The sequence below is a fragment of the Zonotrichia albicollis genome, chromosome 3, assembly GCF_047830755.1.
Source record: "Zonotrichia albicollis isolate bZonAlb1 chromosome 3, bZonAlb1.hap1, whole genome shotgun sequence".
Lineage (NCBI taxonomy): Eukaryota > Metazoa > Chordata > Aves > Passeriformes > Passerellidae > Zonotrichia > Zonotrichia albicollis.
Window position 1 is genome coordinate 70,609,554 of NC_133821.1, and position 15,843 is coordinate 70,625,396.

At 42.0% G+C, this 15,843-nt stretch overlaps 1 protein-coding gene across 29 annotated transcripts in view; it reads left to right on the top strand.

Annotated features, from left to right (window-relative positions):
- The first annotated feature begins 557 nt into the window (after positions 1-557).
- Positions 558-15,843, top strand: part of EPB41L2 (erythrocyte membrane protein band 4.1 like 2) — a 108,699-nt gene continuing 93,413 nt past the window's right edge. For 28 of the 29 annotated variants that reach the window (XR_012579632.1, XM_014271675.3, XM_014271683.3 and 25 more), the window contains exons 1-2: positions 558-674; positions 4,332-4,413. The gene's annotated coding sequence lies outside the window, so the exon portion shown is untranslated. Of the gene's footprint in view, positions 675-1,015; positions 1,424-4,331; positions 4,414-15,843 lie in introns of those variants that run through there. The other variant, XM_026797199.2, reaches the window with a different exon arrangement.

A 15,843-nucleotide genomic window follows, 5' to 3' on the forward strand; every position in this document is an offset into this window, starting at 1 on the left:
GCGGCAGTCCCGACCCTCCAGCTCTCCGCACGGGAGGGTCGCTCCGGCCCCGGCCCTGGCACCGCGGGGATCCCGTGGGCTCCCGGTGCCGCGTCCGTTCCACCCGCGCGCGGGGGCCCTGCTGGAGGCGGCACCTGCCGAGGGCTGCGGGGAGCCGGGAGGGGTCACCGCCTCCCCTCCGTACCCGCGCAGCCCGCGGTGCCGCAGGAGCTCATTCCACTTGGAGCCACCGCGGGACAGCGGCACCGCACCGCGCGCACGGCCGGCGCCGTGCCCGGACTCGCCCGGGGCAATGGCGCGCCAGCGGCGCTGCCAAGCCGTATCTCTCCGGTGTGATGCCCACGCTGCGACGACGCTCCCGAAGCCTGTCCCGGCCCCGGGCTGGAACCGCACCACCGACGGGCAGCAGCCGCTGGAAACGGCCCAGGAAGAGCGGGCGGGGGCGAAGCACTGCCCGCGGAGATTGACAACTGCGCTAACCAATGGCGACGCGGAGAGTGCGGGGGCGCGGCCAGCGCCGCCAGGCCGGGAAGGGACGGGGGCGGGGCGCGGGGGCGGGCGGGGCGCGGATTGGCCGGGGGGCGGGGCCGGCGGGGTTTTCTCCCGGGCTGGGCTGACGGCCGCGGCCGGGAACTTCGGGAGCGTGCGGGCGCTAGGGATCGTTCGAGCGGCAGGTACAGCGGGAACGCTCCCGAGGGAGCGCCGCTTACGGCGGCAGTGGGGAGCGGGGGATGGCGGGGAGGAGGGGGTCGGGCAGCCGTAGCGCTGGGGGCGCTGCGCTGGTGGTGCGCTGGGGGCCGCTTTGCCGCGTACGCGTCGCCGTTTTCACTGGTCTGCTCCGCTTGCCGGGATGCGGAGGCTGCGGGCGGGGCCGGCCGGGCTGATCGGGTAGAGCTGCCCCCTCCCTTCTTCCTTCCCTCCTTCTGTGCCGGCCCCGAGCGGCGGCGGGGCGGGCGGATGGGGGCTGTCAGCGCCGCGGCCGGCAGGGGGCGGCAGCGGCCCCGAGGACGCGCGTCCGGGGGCGGCGGGGGCGAGCGGCTCCGAGCCGCAGCCCCTTCGCCCCGGGCGGGCAGGGGGGCTGGCTCCTCCCTCCCTCCCTCCTTTTCCCGCAGCCTTGGGCGCTAGTCCCGGCGAGACGAGCCGTGCGGGGCCGCTCCTCGCCGCTCGGTTCCACGCCTCGCTGGCGGGGCTGCCGGCGCGGGCAGTGCCGCGCCCGCCTCCTCCGGCCGCAGCTCGGGGCACCCCGGCCGGCGCTGCGCGGGCTCTCGCGGCCGCTGCCGTGCCCGCATCTGCCGCGCTCTTGGCTCGCCTGCCTCTGCTCTGGGGCCAGAGGAAAAGGGGTGTTTGTCCCCGAAAAATCTGTCCCGCTGGCTCTAGGTGCCTTTCCCGCACCCGTCGCGTGAATGCTGCGTGAAGCGAAGCGGTTGGTTTCCTAATTTCCTTCCTCCCGGAGCACCACTCCTCTCCTCCTGATAACTTCATCTGTTTGCATCTCGGGGTGTTCCTTTCTTTCGTCTCTAAGTTAGCAACTGCAGAAAAATGAGCTAAATAGGCCCCCGCACTGAGGCTGCTTGCCAAGAATCAGATGGGGGTGAAATCGAGGAAGACTTCACATCGCTAATTTCCCTTCTCTTCAGGATTAGGGCAAAAATAAGTGTAGGATCCTCTTATATGGTTTGTGTCTACTGTTTTAAAATAAGGCCCCCTTTCAAGACGTGGTGATCTAGCCTCTGAACATTATGCACTGAGATCTTAAAAAAAAATTGTTATTTATAAATTTAGGTCTAAAGTTCTTTTCCTATTATTGTTCTTTTGTAAGGGTTTGATTACAGTACTCTGAAGTCTGACTACACTCAAAAGAGCTATTAACACTGTGGTAACATTTTTTTAGCGTTCAGCGTTCTTCCACAGGTAAAGATTCCACTGAGTTGAACTTAATCCCTTTTGATGTTAATAGTGTTGTCCACACATGTGTATGGGTAGAGGGATTGCTGATTGACATGAAGAGAGTTATTTTGAGGGTCTGTCAGCTTAATGATTATGATTTCCACCTTCCAAAAAATATCACTGCCAGAGAACAAGTAATAGCCAGCTAAAGTAAACTTAAGGTGCTTTGATACCAGTAATAACTGGCAAGCAGTTGATTTGGTGTGTGTTTTACTTCTTGTAAAGCTCTCCAAGGCCAGATTTTAATTTAAATGATATACTCTATTTGCTTTAAAGCACATGTATTCATTTTCTTAGCTTTATAGCCTTCTTTTCTGTCTGCTGTCATGGGTGCTTTTGGAGTGTTAGTTTAATGCAACAAGCACAGTTCTACAGAACTTAGCCTTCAGCAAATTCTCATCAACTTGTGTGTATCCAGTTCTGCAGAGGTTGAAATGAGAAAAAGCTTCTTTGAGAGACTGTCTAAAAGAAAAGCTGTGTCCTTTAGCATCATGTTTTGAACAGCAGAAAAAGGGAGTCCCTAAACCAAGGAGCCAACCGGTTAGAGAACAGAAGCAGTTTGATGGCGCCCTGGGTTATGCAGCAGAAGCATTCTGCTTCAGCTGCTGCTCTCCTCCCTTCCAAGTTTCCATTTCTGCTGGCCATGCTGCTTTCTGTCCGCTGTTGACCTCTTGGTGGGAAGTTGAGCTGCTTTCTTTTGCCTAAATTGCAACATTCTGCTGAGTTTCATTACCTTTGGGCTTAGAAAATGACCTTCCCTTCAGTGTTTTCCAAGGTTATTGATCTCAAAAATTTCTGTCAACAGTTTTCATCAACCTGTGGCAGATGAGCTTGCATTGTAAAAATACAATTTAAATGGCCTAGACAAGACTTCCGAAAATACGTGTATTCTCTCTGCACAGTTGTTGATAGTGGAGAGGAGGGGGAATTCAAACTTCTTAACATCCAGGGCTGTGTGGAATAAACTTCAAGCTTCATTCATGTGGAAACAGACCTGTTGTTCCACTTCTACTTGGACAATTTTCCAGTAACTGCCGTTAATTCATAGATTTTTTTCCTTTTTTTTTAGATTCAAGGGCCAACACAAGTAACATTCTGAAGTTAGTTTGGCTTTCTCATGTCTTACTGGGGATTCAGTGGCAGCGCTGAAGAGCTCTCATTTAGAGACTGTAACCTGAAGCATAACTATATTACTTCTAGTAGCAAATATGATCTGAATCAGTTTGTGACTGTGGATATAGGCAGAACATTCATTTTTCATGGGATCCCATTTTTCAGCTCCAAAGTCATGCCTTTAAAGATGAAGAATATGGATCATAGGTAGAGAATGGAAAAGTGTTCTGGGAAGTACAGACATGTTAAGAAGGCATTGTTGGTTGTGATAAATAATTTGGATGCAAGTTCTCTTTAAGCTGGTATTCAAAAAAATCAAACTAGGTTTATAAGCAATGTTTAAAATATGACAAAGTAAAAAGAAATCTGTAGTTGGTGATCATGGGGCTCCTTTTTGAACTGGTGTTTCCTTTTGGCATTAATCTGGGAAGCATGTTTTAGTAACTAAGGTTGATCTATTTTAGGATTAAAAAGGGAGGGAATAAAATAATGTGATGGTGGGTATACCTGTTACATGGAAGACAGCTATGAAAGTATTCATTGGCAGAAAAAGAGTTTAAATGGTTTACATTTTTAATAATTGTGTCTGTAATGTGTAGCTCTATTCTGATTTTTGAAAGAGGAAGTTTTCTACATTTTAGTTTACTGTGTGTAAGTTTCAGTATGTTAAAAGTCATTTTACTGGGGATTGTAGTGTGTAACATATTTGCCACTAGATATTTCTAAAGCAAGGTTGAATGCTTTCCTGGGGAAGATGTGCTAAGTCAAATTGTGGTTTAGTTCTGGAATTGATCTTAAGTAGGGGGGAGTGAGAAGAGGGAAGGTGGGCTGTGTTCCTCATTGCAAGCAAAATTAACCCAAGAAAAGCAGTGTTGGAAAACTGTTCATTGTGTACTTTACACAATGGGTGGACACAAGAAAGAGGATGGGCGCAAGAAAAGGGGATGTGGAAGCGTCTGATTGTTGTAGTCTGGACTATACAAGACGTCAGACTGCATTGTAAGGGGTTATTTCTCGCCTTCTGTTTTGAAAGCAGACTACTTTAAGAGTGTTAAAGTAAACTGCCACACTTGTATTTTGTTAAGAGACAAAATCAAAATGCAAGTTAAATGATTGGGTGTGGGGTTTCTTTCTCTTCCTCTTTGTCAGGGTGTTCACATTTTCAAAATGTTTATCATTTCAGCACTGTTCAATTTCACTTACCTGGTTCTCTAATTTATTTGGTGGGTTAATTTTTTGATGTAATGTGACTCTGAATTATTCCCTTACAGACAAGCAAGATACTGTGCTGATATCCAGTTGTCATAGCTGATTTCACTCTACAAATCTTCAGGATTCCTACTGGAGTGAAAGGTAATTTGTTCTTTATTTTTTTAGCTCAGAAGATTCATTGTGTGAATTTACTCAATAGGCAACATTTTGTGTTCTGTTTCCACTTCTCATTTATTTAGCTATTGATGTGATAAATTTACGCGGCTTGAGTTGATGGTTTTGTGATAGTGTATAGAAAAGAACATCTAGATGATACAGTAAATATTTTGACTTCTACTTAAGAGCTTTGTGGTGCACACTCTTCTGTGAAGGTAATTTTACTGGTAACTTATTTCCTCCATAGACTTCACCTTGTCTTTGAGAACTTTGTAAAGATTTACAGACTAAGTGAAGGCCATATCAGCAGAATATTGATTAATTGCTATTGGGTAATCCAAAAATAGCTGTTGTTTAGCTAGTGAGATGAGGAAAGTATGTTCCATGTATCGTATGAGATTATAGACTTACGTGTACTGCAGGTGGGACAGCTCAGCAAGAATGCAGGTTTATTTATTTTAATAGACTTAAGGGGGAAAAAAAGGTTTTTTTGCTGTAGTGTCTGATGTCTTAGAGGCACTACACAAACACTGCATTACAACAACTCTGTGAGCTGGTGTTGTAACATGTCAGATGCCAGCCCTTTGCTGTGCGCATCACAGCTGCCTTTGATGGCATAATGTTTCATGACTGCCCTAAGGTATGGGATGCTTCAAGGCCTGACTTCAGTGAAGATGGCCTCTTGTCTAAAAGCTGATTGTCCCTGTGGATTCTCAGAAGCAGGCAGTAGTATTTTGCTTATGTGTTTCTTTGATTGGATTTTTTTCTAAAGGAGATAAGGTACTACTGCTGTTCATCTCTGTAGTGCTTTTATTAGTAACAGCATGGCTCATCAGAGAGCTCCTGTGAAGAATTGCAGGAAGAGCCTCTTTTAAAACTGGTGACTTGTCAGTGTCTAGGGAGTTAACTGGGTGTTTTACTTGATATTGTATCTACCATCAGGCTCATATTTGTCTGTGTCTTGGTTTCTCCTCCCTGTATTCTTTCTGAAGGGTGTGATAAAGCCTGTCTTTTAGCTTACCTTGCTCTTACTGAGTCATGCAGCCTGTGTGCTCTGTAAGGTCGTTGTTAGAAGATCTTGCCATTGAGTAGTAAAATAGGGTTAGCTAAGGACAGTTTAAAGAGAACTGTGGATTGCCATGGTCCTCTAGGCTTGACTCTTCCCTTTTACTTTTAACATTGTGTGTGGTTTTCTGTTTGCTAAGCAGTAGCTCTGGAAAACTGTTTCATTGGAAAAGATGCTCAGTAACCAGAAAATAAAAATAGACTCAAAAAAAAGCCCCCATGGACTTTCTGAAAGATCAGTTTCATCTTAAATTGCTTGCACTGATGACAAAGCAGAGTTTAACCAAATATTTATTGTTGAAATTACTCTCTAATTAGTAGTGCTGTACAGCTAAATGTAACACCAGATTTTACTGTAATTTGCTGCTATCCCCTTACTGTGGGTAGAGAAGTATAGACTATAACTGTGGTATTCTTTATAGTGGCCTGGATAAGAATTTGACTACAACATTTTAAGAACACAGAATGTTATTAAGAGTATGAAGAGCCTCAGTATGTATTTAAAATGCATGATGTGCTCTCTTACCGCAATGGAAAATTGGAACAGCTTTTTCTAATTTGAAATAGTCAGTTTTCCTGTATATGGGATTTGAAATATATATTCTTAATTCAGGTTTTTTAATTCATACTAGGCAGACCTTTGAATTCTACCTGATTCAGCGTGTATCCTCCTACTTTGGAAAATCAAAACAAAATTAAAATCTGGTGATAAAAATGTCCATGGGTTTCACATTTGTTGAAACACTTTTATTGCTTCCAGTTGCTCACAAAAGCAGGGATTCATCAATTAAAATCTATCAGAATATACCAAGTATATCCTGCAAACTTCTTTGAAGGTTTCAGTTTTGGATCTGAAACTTTCAATTTCCAAACACAGTGTTTTGTACTTTGTAGACATTATTTGTAAACAATCGATTTGCTGTTTGCTCAGCTGAAAGAAGCTGTTTTATCCCATTTGGCTTCTCCCTTTGAAGTTGCACTTAAAAGCTCTGTTTAAATAATACTGTAACTGCTGCTGTTTCATCATCAAGCAATTAAAGAAATATGCCTATATATCATTGGTCTTCTCTTAGAGGACTGAATCCTTTTTTTCTTGTATAGCTTTTTTGGTACTTTTCCTGGTAGGGCATTTCATTATTTGACCTCAAGTCTGAAATAAACCCAGTGTCTGGGAGGGAAGGAGGTGGAGGGAGGGTGAAAACAGAGTGAGGAACACATAACCAGAACCAAAGAATGCTGTAGCATTAAATTAATTTTTAAGTCTATGTTTTGTCTTATAGCTGCCTTGTCTCCTCTGTAAACAGCATTTGTCAAAGATTATTTTATACAATGGTTAGAGGCAGCTGTTTGAAACAAGGCTGGGATTGCTACATATCAGTGTTACTGCTCCTTCTTTACAAACCCCAATTGTAAGTGATTTTAGTATTACACCTGTTTTGGACCTCTATCTCATTAGTTAACTTAAGCTGTCGTATTTGGCCTCACTTTCCCAGTGTGCTTTCTTGACTCTGTGTGTGTGCTTAAGAATATATTACAGAGAGCAATTAATGCTTAATGAAATTTGTGCACAGATTTTTTTTTTTTTGTTCCCCACCCCTCCCTGCTACCCTTGCATTTGCTTATACTGAGACCATTGTATTTCCAAGCATGTTGAATTTTTTTTTTGTTCTGAAGGGTAAGACATGTTTCTGAAGGCTGAAATTTCATATTCTCCAGATTTTTTTACTGTATAAACTTTTTTACTCTCTATAAACTTTGAATTGGCAAGGTGAAACATGTAGCAGATTAGAACTTTATAGGTTTTTGTCACTTCTGGATTCAGTCCCAGTGACATATCAGAAAGTAAGGATGCTGTTTAAGTGTCATGGCATAGCTGCAGAATAATGACTTAGTGTTGAGGCTGAATAGTTGAGGGTTTTTTGGGGAAAAGTTTACACTGTCACCAGCTCATTATTCTTGTACTGTAGAAGAAATTAAACTATGTAAAAGTGAAGTTAGGAATACTGCAGCCCTGTGTTGTAGGTGAGAAGATTCTTGAAGGAAAGTGCCTTCTCCATAGAAATGCCATGTAAAATGAGTTCTGTTGTGAGATTTCTGTATTTAAAAACTTAATCTAAAGCAAAAATCAAATTATGCTACAGAACACAGTAATAAATGACTTGGGGAGAGTGGCAGGGTCATGTGGTCAATCTAGTTTCAGAAAAGCACACATATAACATTGCTACCCCTTTCATATTCCCTCATATGCCCACTGGTTTTAGCAAATTTAGTAAAAGGCAAATGACCCTACATTCTACTTTCATCTCTAGACCATTACAAGGTCAGGAATCCAAACAGAATATTTGCAGTCTTAACTAGAGACCAGGTATTACATGTGTGACAGTTACCACTGAAGGAGGAGTTTGTACAATTTTAGCCCTGATATGGAAGGATGACTAGAAGCTGCTTTAGTTCTTGTTTCTCATGTATCCTGGATTTCTGTTCCTTTTGTTTCAAAAAGCATAATGAAGCTCTATAAAAACACCCACACATTAGCTGCAGTGTATTTTGCCTGGGCTGATTTGTTTGAAAAATCTCAGAAATCCAGCTCTGTGTCTTGAGGTATCATGAGATTCGATATACTGAACTAAGAATTAAGAGTTTTATTTACTGCTTGCAATTGGATTTTTAAAGGCTAGTGTGAGAGAGGCAAAATATGTCCCCACAATACTGGGAGCAAGTTTGCTTCAGCCATTTTTTCGCCTAGATAAAAGTGCAGCTTCTTTGCCTTTTTCAGACCTTCTGCTCAGTTTCCCTGATTTTTTATTTAAGGCAAAAAAAAAAAAAAAAGGCAAACAACAAAAAAAAAACCCCACAACATTTTCTTCAGTTGTATTCCAGGACAACAACTAGTATGAAACTGGTTGGCTTACCATAAAATTACTCAGTGATGGTACGTTGTGCCTTGGATAAAGGGCAAGACGTGCTGTACATAGCATATTAACACTTTGGAATGGGACCAGATGAAAACAGTTTTTATTGGGTGAACTGTTTAGTCACTGTCATGAGCCCTGATTTTCTGTCTTGAAACATCTTGTCTCTATAAATGTTGAATTATGTGGGAAGATTAATTTGCCTGGTGGAGTCACTTGCAAAAGAAGAGAGGCAAAAAGGCTGGTGTGTTGTGGTCCACATGTTAAGCCTATTGAAGCCAAAATCAACCTGCTTCATTCTTTTATTCTGAATGAGCTTTGCTTGCTCGTAAAGGATACTCATTTAGAAAAAAGTCTGTGGATCTTTCCTGTTCAGAAGACCCCTCACAAGGGTCTTCTTGTTTTACTCATATTTAAAACAACTCAGATTTTCTTTAATGATTTTGGTTAAATGTTTTAAGACTTGAGTAGTTATGCTACAGATTTTTCCGCAAGTGTTATTTTTACAATCCTCTGTGGGTTTTTGTGTTGTGTTATTCCCAAGGTTAACGACAGTACATGACTCTTGCTAGAAGGCTCAGTATGTAAGCAGTTAAACTAACAGCTCAAGACACAACAAGTGATTTTATGTTCTGTGACTATTTTTAGATCTTTGGTTATATCAAGAAGGTGAAAGCATAAGCGCTAATTTCAGGGAAAATGTATTTTTTCTCTGCTAGTTCATTTGGGTGTTTGGTGATTTTTTTTTTTTTTTTCTCATTTTTTTACCTGCCTATCTAATGCTTTGTTTCAGGTAACTCAGGCAGTATGTTTGTATGTGAGCACTGGTAAACTGCTCATGAAGGTAGCAACTCAAATTCGAGGAAAATAAAGCTTATATTATCAGTGACCTTACTTAATGTAACTTTATTAATTGGTTAATTAAAATGAAAGTTGTTTCTGTAGCTTGTCAATTATGCTTGTTCTTTCATCATACTTCTGTTTTTCAGTATAAAATGGAATAAAGATGATCCCTCTGTTTTTGAGAAACCGAGTTGGTTTGTGTTTTTCTGGATGTGGAATTTTTGATTTCTTTCAGAGAAGAGCAGCTTCTGCTGACTGGCTTCAGGTTATGCCTCCCACCAGTTTGTTGTAACCAGTCACTTATCTCCTGTTATCTCTATTTGCACTCTGTGTGATTGTGGGCAGACTCTGGTATAGCAGTGAGGCATCCTAAAGAAAGTCTAGGAAGGAAATTCCCCAATTTAGTGTTCCCATTAGAAAACTCCAAACTATGTGCTGCTCACTTACTTCCCCACCCCCCACCCTTTCCCCTTCAGTTGGATAGATAGGAGAATTGGAAGCACAAAAGGTAGAGATAGTGGGTTGAGATAAGAGCAATTTACTGGAAATAGCAATGAAATAAGAAAAGGAGCAGTAAGAGCAAGAATATTAATAACAGAGCGTAGGAAGGAGGTGAAAGAGTCACATGAGTGCTCCCCACACAGGGCCTGGTGAATACCTGACTCCACTACCACACTACATGATGTAGAAGGGACTCCTTCCCCTGTCCCCAGAAAATGATGTGAGGTGATGTAGAATAATCTTTGACTTCTGGCCAGGCCCCCTCTTGGCTACTGTAGAAATTAACCCTGTCCTTGCTTAAGCCAGAACATTATCCTCCCCTTAGTCTATACCATCCATGTCATGCACAAATCCTACACCTACTAGCTATATATGTTCATATATATATATGCACATAAGCATAGGTATAATTTCAATAGTCAATGACCGTCCCTCCAGGATGTCCATTGAGTTAATTTGGTCTCTGTACCTGGAAGACATCCTGGGCAAGAGTGCTGCCAGGTGGTTGTGATACATCAGGAGCCTCATGTATCTGGAGCAAACCATATTCATTGCCCATGGTAGCTATGGCATACAGTGGCAGTGCCATTCAGCAGCCAGTGTTATAAAAGCTAACATTACAGACTGTTCTCACCCAAAAATCAAATCCCTTTGAGGTATGCATTGTGTTTCCCCATCTGTCTGCATTACCCAGCAACTGCTTGAGCAAAAACAGTCACGCAGGCAGGTTTGCCTTTGCTTTAGGCAGGACCAATCCAAAGTGATATTCCCCAAATGCACCACGGAGACTTAATCCCCTTCTATGGTAGGTGGAAGTTTTGATTGGGCAGGACTAGCCTGATTGCTGGAGCCTCTGGAGTTACTTAAACCAGGCAGCCTTTGCTAAGTGTAGATTCTAGTGTTCGAAGACCCCATTATCTGCTGCTTTCAATGTGGTTTCTAACAGTCCATTGTTCTTTCAGTTTTCCCAGAGGCTGGCACATGATTGGGAATAGGGTACACCACTCAGTCCTGTACTCTTTGGCCAGGTGTCTGAGACTAGTTCTGAAATGAGTCCTGTTGTCCGACTGTTCTCTCAGGGGTGCCATGTTGCCACAGGACAAGGCCCAAGATGGTGTTCTGGGCAGTAGGATCAGGCCCAGGGTCTGTATCCCGCCATCCAGGCTGGATGTTTCCACCATTGTAAGCATGTAGCGCTTGCCTGGTGGGTTTTCAGCAGTGTCATCCAGTTGATATGTAGGGCCTCCTCCCCATGTTTGTGTTTCAGCCACAGTCCACCACACCATGGAGGCCTGGCCTGCTTGATTGCAGCCCATGTTTCACAGTTATGGATAACTTGGCACATAGTTTTGTTCTGGTTAAGTCTGCCTCTTGGTCACAAGCCCATCTGTGTGTTGCATTGCTTCCCTGATGATGTGAGGCATGATGGGCCCACTAAGCCAGAGATTACTTAGCTTTATGCTGCCCGTCCATATCCACCTGAGACACTTCAATCTTGGCAGCTTCATTTACCTGTCCATTGTTGCAGTGTTCTTTGGTAGCCCAGCTCTTGGGTACATGTGCATTTTTGTGACATACTTTTATGGCCAACTTCTTCACCTAGACAGTAATGTCTTGCCACATTTCAGCAGCCAGATGGGTTTCCCTCTGTGCTACAGGTTGACCTTTTTCCATTATTTGCTGCCATCTGTGAGTCAGTGTAGAGGTTGAGCACTGGTTGTTTCTCTTTCAGCAATATCTAAAGCCTGCTGGATGGCTTTCAGCTCTGCTCTCTGGCTTGATCCACCTTGTCCCTCAATAGCTTCTACAGCTTGCTGTGTAGGATTTCATATGGCAACTTTCCATCTTCAGTGTGTGGCAGGAACTGTCAGTAAAGAGTGTATCACTTTTCATTTTCTGGTGGTTGATTACATAATAGGGCCTCTTTAACATGTGGTACCTTCTCCTTTGATTATAGTAGTCTGAAATTTTTATCTTCATGCCAGTTCTTGCTAACTTTCAAGATTCCTGAGTGATTGGGGTTTTTTATTTGAGCTTGCTGTGTGATCAACACAAGCTGCCTACTCCATGTGGTGTCAGTTATGTGACGTGATGTGTGGCTGGGACTTTCCCTTTGAACATCCAGCCCAGTATTGGCAGTTGGGGTTCCAGGAGAAGCTGTGATTCAGTGCCAGTCACTTCTGAGGCAGCTCCAGCTCCTTCATAGGCTGCTGGTATCTCAGTTGTGGTGTAACAGGCCTGGGATCCCTTGCATCCCTGACTGCAAAAATCACAGGCTTATCTTTGAATCTCCCTGGGTGCTTTTTGCCAAAGACTTCAGGAAGGACCTTTCTTCCTGGCTGCAGTGTAAAGCATATTTTTCACATCTTGTCCTTTCCTGACTGACCCAAGGGCTACTGCATGAACAATCTCTTGTTTAATTTGTTCAAAAGCTTGTTGTTGTTCAGAACCCCACTTGAAATCATTCTTTTTCTGGGTCACTTAATTGAGAGGATTTATGATCTGACTGTAATCTGGTCTATGCATCCTCCAGAAACCCACAGCTTGGGAAAGCTCATGTTTCCTTCTTACTGCTTGGTGGGGACATTGCTTCTATTTTGTTGATCACATCTACTGGAATCTCACAATGTCCATCTTGCTGTTTTACTCTTAAAAACTGCTTTCTCAGATGCTTCAAGCAAAATATTATTTTAGGTAAAGTATTAGTTCAAGTACCTAACTGGTACTTGAAAAGCTGTGTGGAAGTTCTCTTATTGAGGTTTTTGGGTGTTGCAAAGGCTCTCTTTCATGACAGAGCAGTTAGCTTGGTTTTAATCCAGAAACAAAGCTGGAAAGTTTTGCAGTGCATATGTCTTTAATAAAACTACAGAGAAGCAGAATCATAGAATAGCAAATTTGTCATCGGTCAAAGCAAAGCTTCATGAATTTTAAATATTCTTATTAGAACAGAAAAATTCTGCTATAATGGTATTTCCATCTGTACCATTTTCCTAGATGTTTGCTATTACTAGGGTATTAGCAATTTTTTATAAAAGACAATTCTGACGTTAGATTTTTTGCAAGCCTAAAGTTACAGTTATTTCTATTTTTCAGTAATATAAAGTAAAATTACAGAATTTTTTCTTTAACATATGTTTGAAGAGCATTATTAGCCTGAAATCATATGTAAATTATGATGGCATAGAGGGAAAGTGTACCACTGTGTAGGAGTGAATTGGAATTGGGGATACTTGGGATGTTTCTGATTATGATTCATTATTTCTTTGTCTGGTTTGGAGAGCTTTGAGTGTGGCTTTTGTACCTTTCATCATGTCTATCTTATATGTGCAAACATTTGAACAGCAAATTCAGTCACTAACTAGACTGTAATTCTTTTTTCTTCAATACTTATATTGAGCTAATTTAAGTAGTGATGTCAGTGGGCAGCTCTGTGTCCATGGATCATACTTTTGAACTATTTGTTCCTATTGTGGAAACTTTAAAAAGAAGAATGCACTCAGTAGGCTGAGTACCTCTAATCTGTATGGAGGTTGTGTTAAGCAACAGAAGTTGGGTTTTCATTTTCAGCAGTAGATGTACTGTTGCATGGTTTTCCCTCTTCTCCAGTTTATGCTCTAAAGGTCTGGTTCACTGTTTTTTCTCCCCTTCATCCTTTCAGCTCCAAACAAGCCCTTTGCAACCTCTTCTCCCCACTTGATTTTCTTCTGTTCTTTTTTGTTTTCCCCTTGAATTAAAGTAAACACTGCTGTTGTTTACAAAGTTCTGTGCTGCTGAAGAGTTGAAGATGGCTTTCGCTCTGCTAGTCATTGCTAAAGAAACATTTGTAGTGAGTTGACAGTGGTCTCATGCTTACATGCTGTGAAGTTATGCAAAACTTTTTGTTTCTGATGTGAGCAGTAAAATGTTACTTGATCCACAGCTGTTGTATTTTTAAAATGCAACACTATTTTAGTATGGAAGGCTTCTTGTTGCTTTATGTGAAACTGATCACATTCAGGGCTTTAACTGGAATTGAAGCAGTTACCTCGGAATTCTTTAATTAAAATAGGCAACATAACTGTTGCTACAATGAGATAAGCTAATACAGGCCTTACATCAACACGATTGTAACATAAAGACTCTTATGTAGAATCAAGATAAGTTTATATGTTCCCATGTTCAGCCAGTGCTTCTGACCTTTTCTTCTGAAAACAGCTGTTGCTTCTTTCACCCCCCTAGACTAGAGGAGATGCCTGGTAGGCTATTAAGGTGTATCTTCCTTTGCATGAAAAACTTTCAGTTTTCTGACCTGTCTTTGTACTTGAAAAGCATTGCCATAGGCTACACATACTTATCAATAGTATGAATCAATTCACATGACAGAACTGTCTTTGCTGATACCCTGAAGGCTGGTAATTCTGCAAAGGGCTTGAATAGTCTGCAAGAGTTTTACCAGTAATTCGGTGCTTTTCAGCCAAGAGAGTGTATTACTACTATATTTAGTTTTGAAGTTTTTTCCACTGATTTGTTTGTAGTTACTGTTTGGAATTATTTTTACGCTTTGTTGTATTGCTGCTCTTCTTCAAAACACGCTTGCAAATTTTAGCATGGAAGTTTTGAAGAACTGAACAGAAAGATCAAATTCTTCAAACTCTTAGCTTGCTGTTACGCAGGGAGAAGTGGTTACAAGGGAAAAGTCACTGCATGTAGAGCGCATAGTTACAGGGATCCTGGGCTTTGACTTCTACTAACTTTCCATTTCTGATTGTTAAAGAGGGCTTAGCTTTTGTGGTGAGGTCTACAAGAAAAGGAGGAATCTAAAGTAGCCTTTTTTTTCCTTTGGGTCACCTATGTTTTTTGTTCTGCAGCCTTTTGTACCCTGGTAGGATAAGCTGTACTATTTTGCCTAATGGGTTAATGCCTGTAGTCTTTTTCTCTCAGAGCTGGTGGGGCTTTGTGGCTGTTTTTCCAGCTTCCTAGTGCAAGTGGTGATACTTAAAGGTCTGACTCTGAGCTAGTTACCAAATAGCATAAAGTGGAGAAAGTGAGAAGTAGTCAGACTTGAGTCTGAAGTAAAGCATTGCTGCAGGTTTGTGCTTGCAAGACATTTGAGGCAGCCTAGCAATGTGTGATCAGTAAAATACTGATTTGTCTCCTGTAAATAGTTTTTATTTCCTCTTAATATTGGGACATTTTGACTTAAGCATTTAACTTGGTCTATGAAGCTAAAATAATTCTAAAACGTCTTCACTGATTGTTGTGATGTTGACTTAATACTCGTGTTTTTCTTATATGGTATTTAATTTGACGAATTAATCTCTTCTGATTATGATACTATCATTGCCTACAGTAATACCATGTTTTTTAACTGACCTCTCAGTCAAATGAGTTCTTGCATCAAAATGTTTAGTTATAGTGATTTTCTAGAAGCATCACTAGCAGTTCACACAAGGGAGGATGCTGAAATAAAGCAGTAGATAGACATCTGGAAGATAACTTTTTGAGAGGAATGTAATGTGATGAAAATTATGATTCTGTTATCCTCAAAATGTAGAGATGGATGCATTAAGAGTTTTCTGAATGTTTGTAATTATTTTCTTTTTGGTGGTCTTGTGACTGTATTATCTGTGTTTGCTCTGTAGCTTACATAAGCTCAGGAGACCAGAGAGTTGTTAAGTGAGGTATCTCCTGACCTTTCAGAAGAGTTTGAGATGCCATTGAGTTCTAAATCAGATCTGGCTAATTCTTGTAATAAGATGTCACAGACCCTTGACTTTTTTCTCTTCCCCATAGAGTCTGAAAAATATTGTACCTTGATTTTTATTTTTATTTTCTATCAAGTTAAGAAAATTAAGTGGTTTAAGTGCTACAAAGCCAGCAAGCGAACTTGTCTGATGTATTTTGTGTTAGATACTTCTAACATAGCCTACTGAACTTGGTATGTTCTTCAAAAGAATATATGGAATTTGGCATAGTCAGTTCTCAGGGTGACACCATCTGAAGGTATTTCTGTCTAAGCCATCATTGCATTTTGAAACTGTCCATTAGTGTGCAGATTGGAAGTAGATGGACTACCCAGCTGTGAGTAAAGGTTATCTTTTGATTTAGGACATGA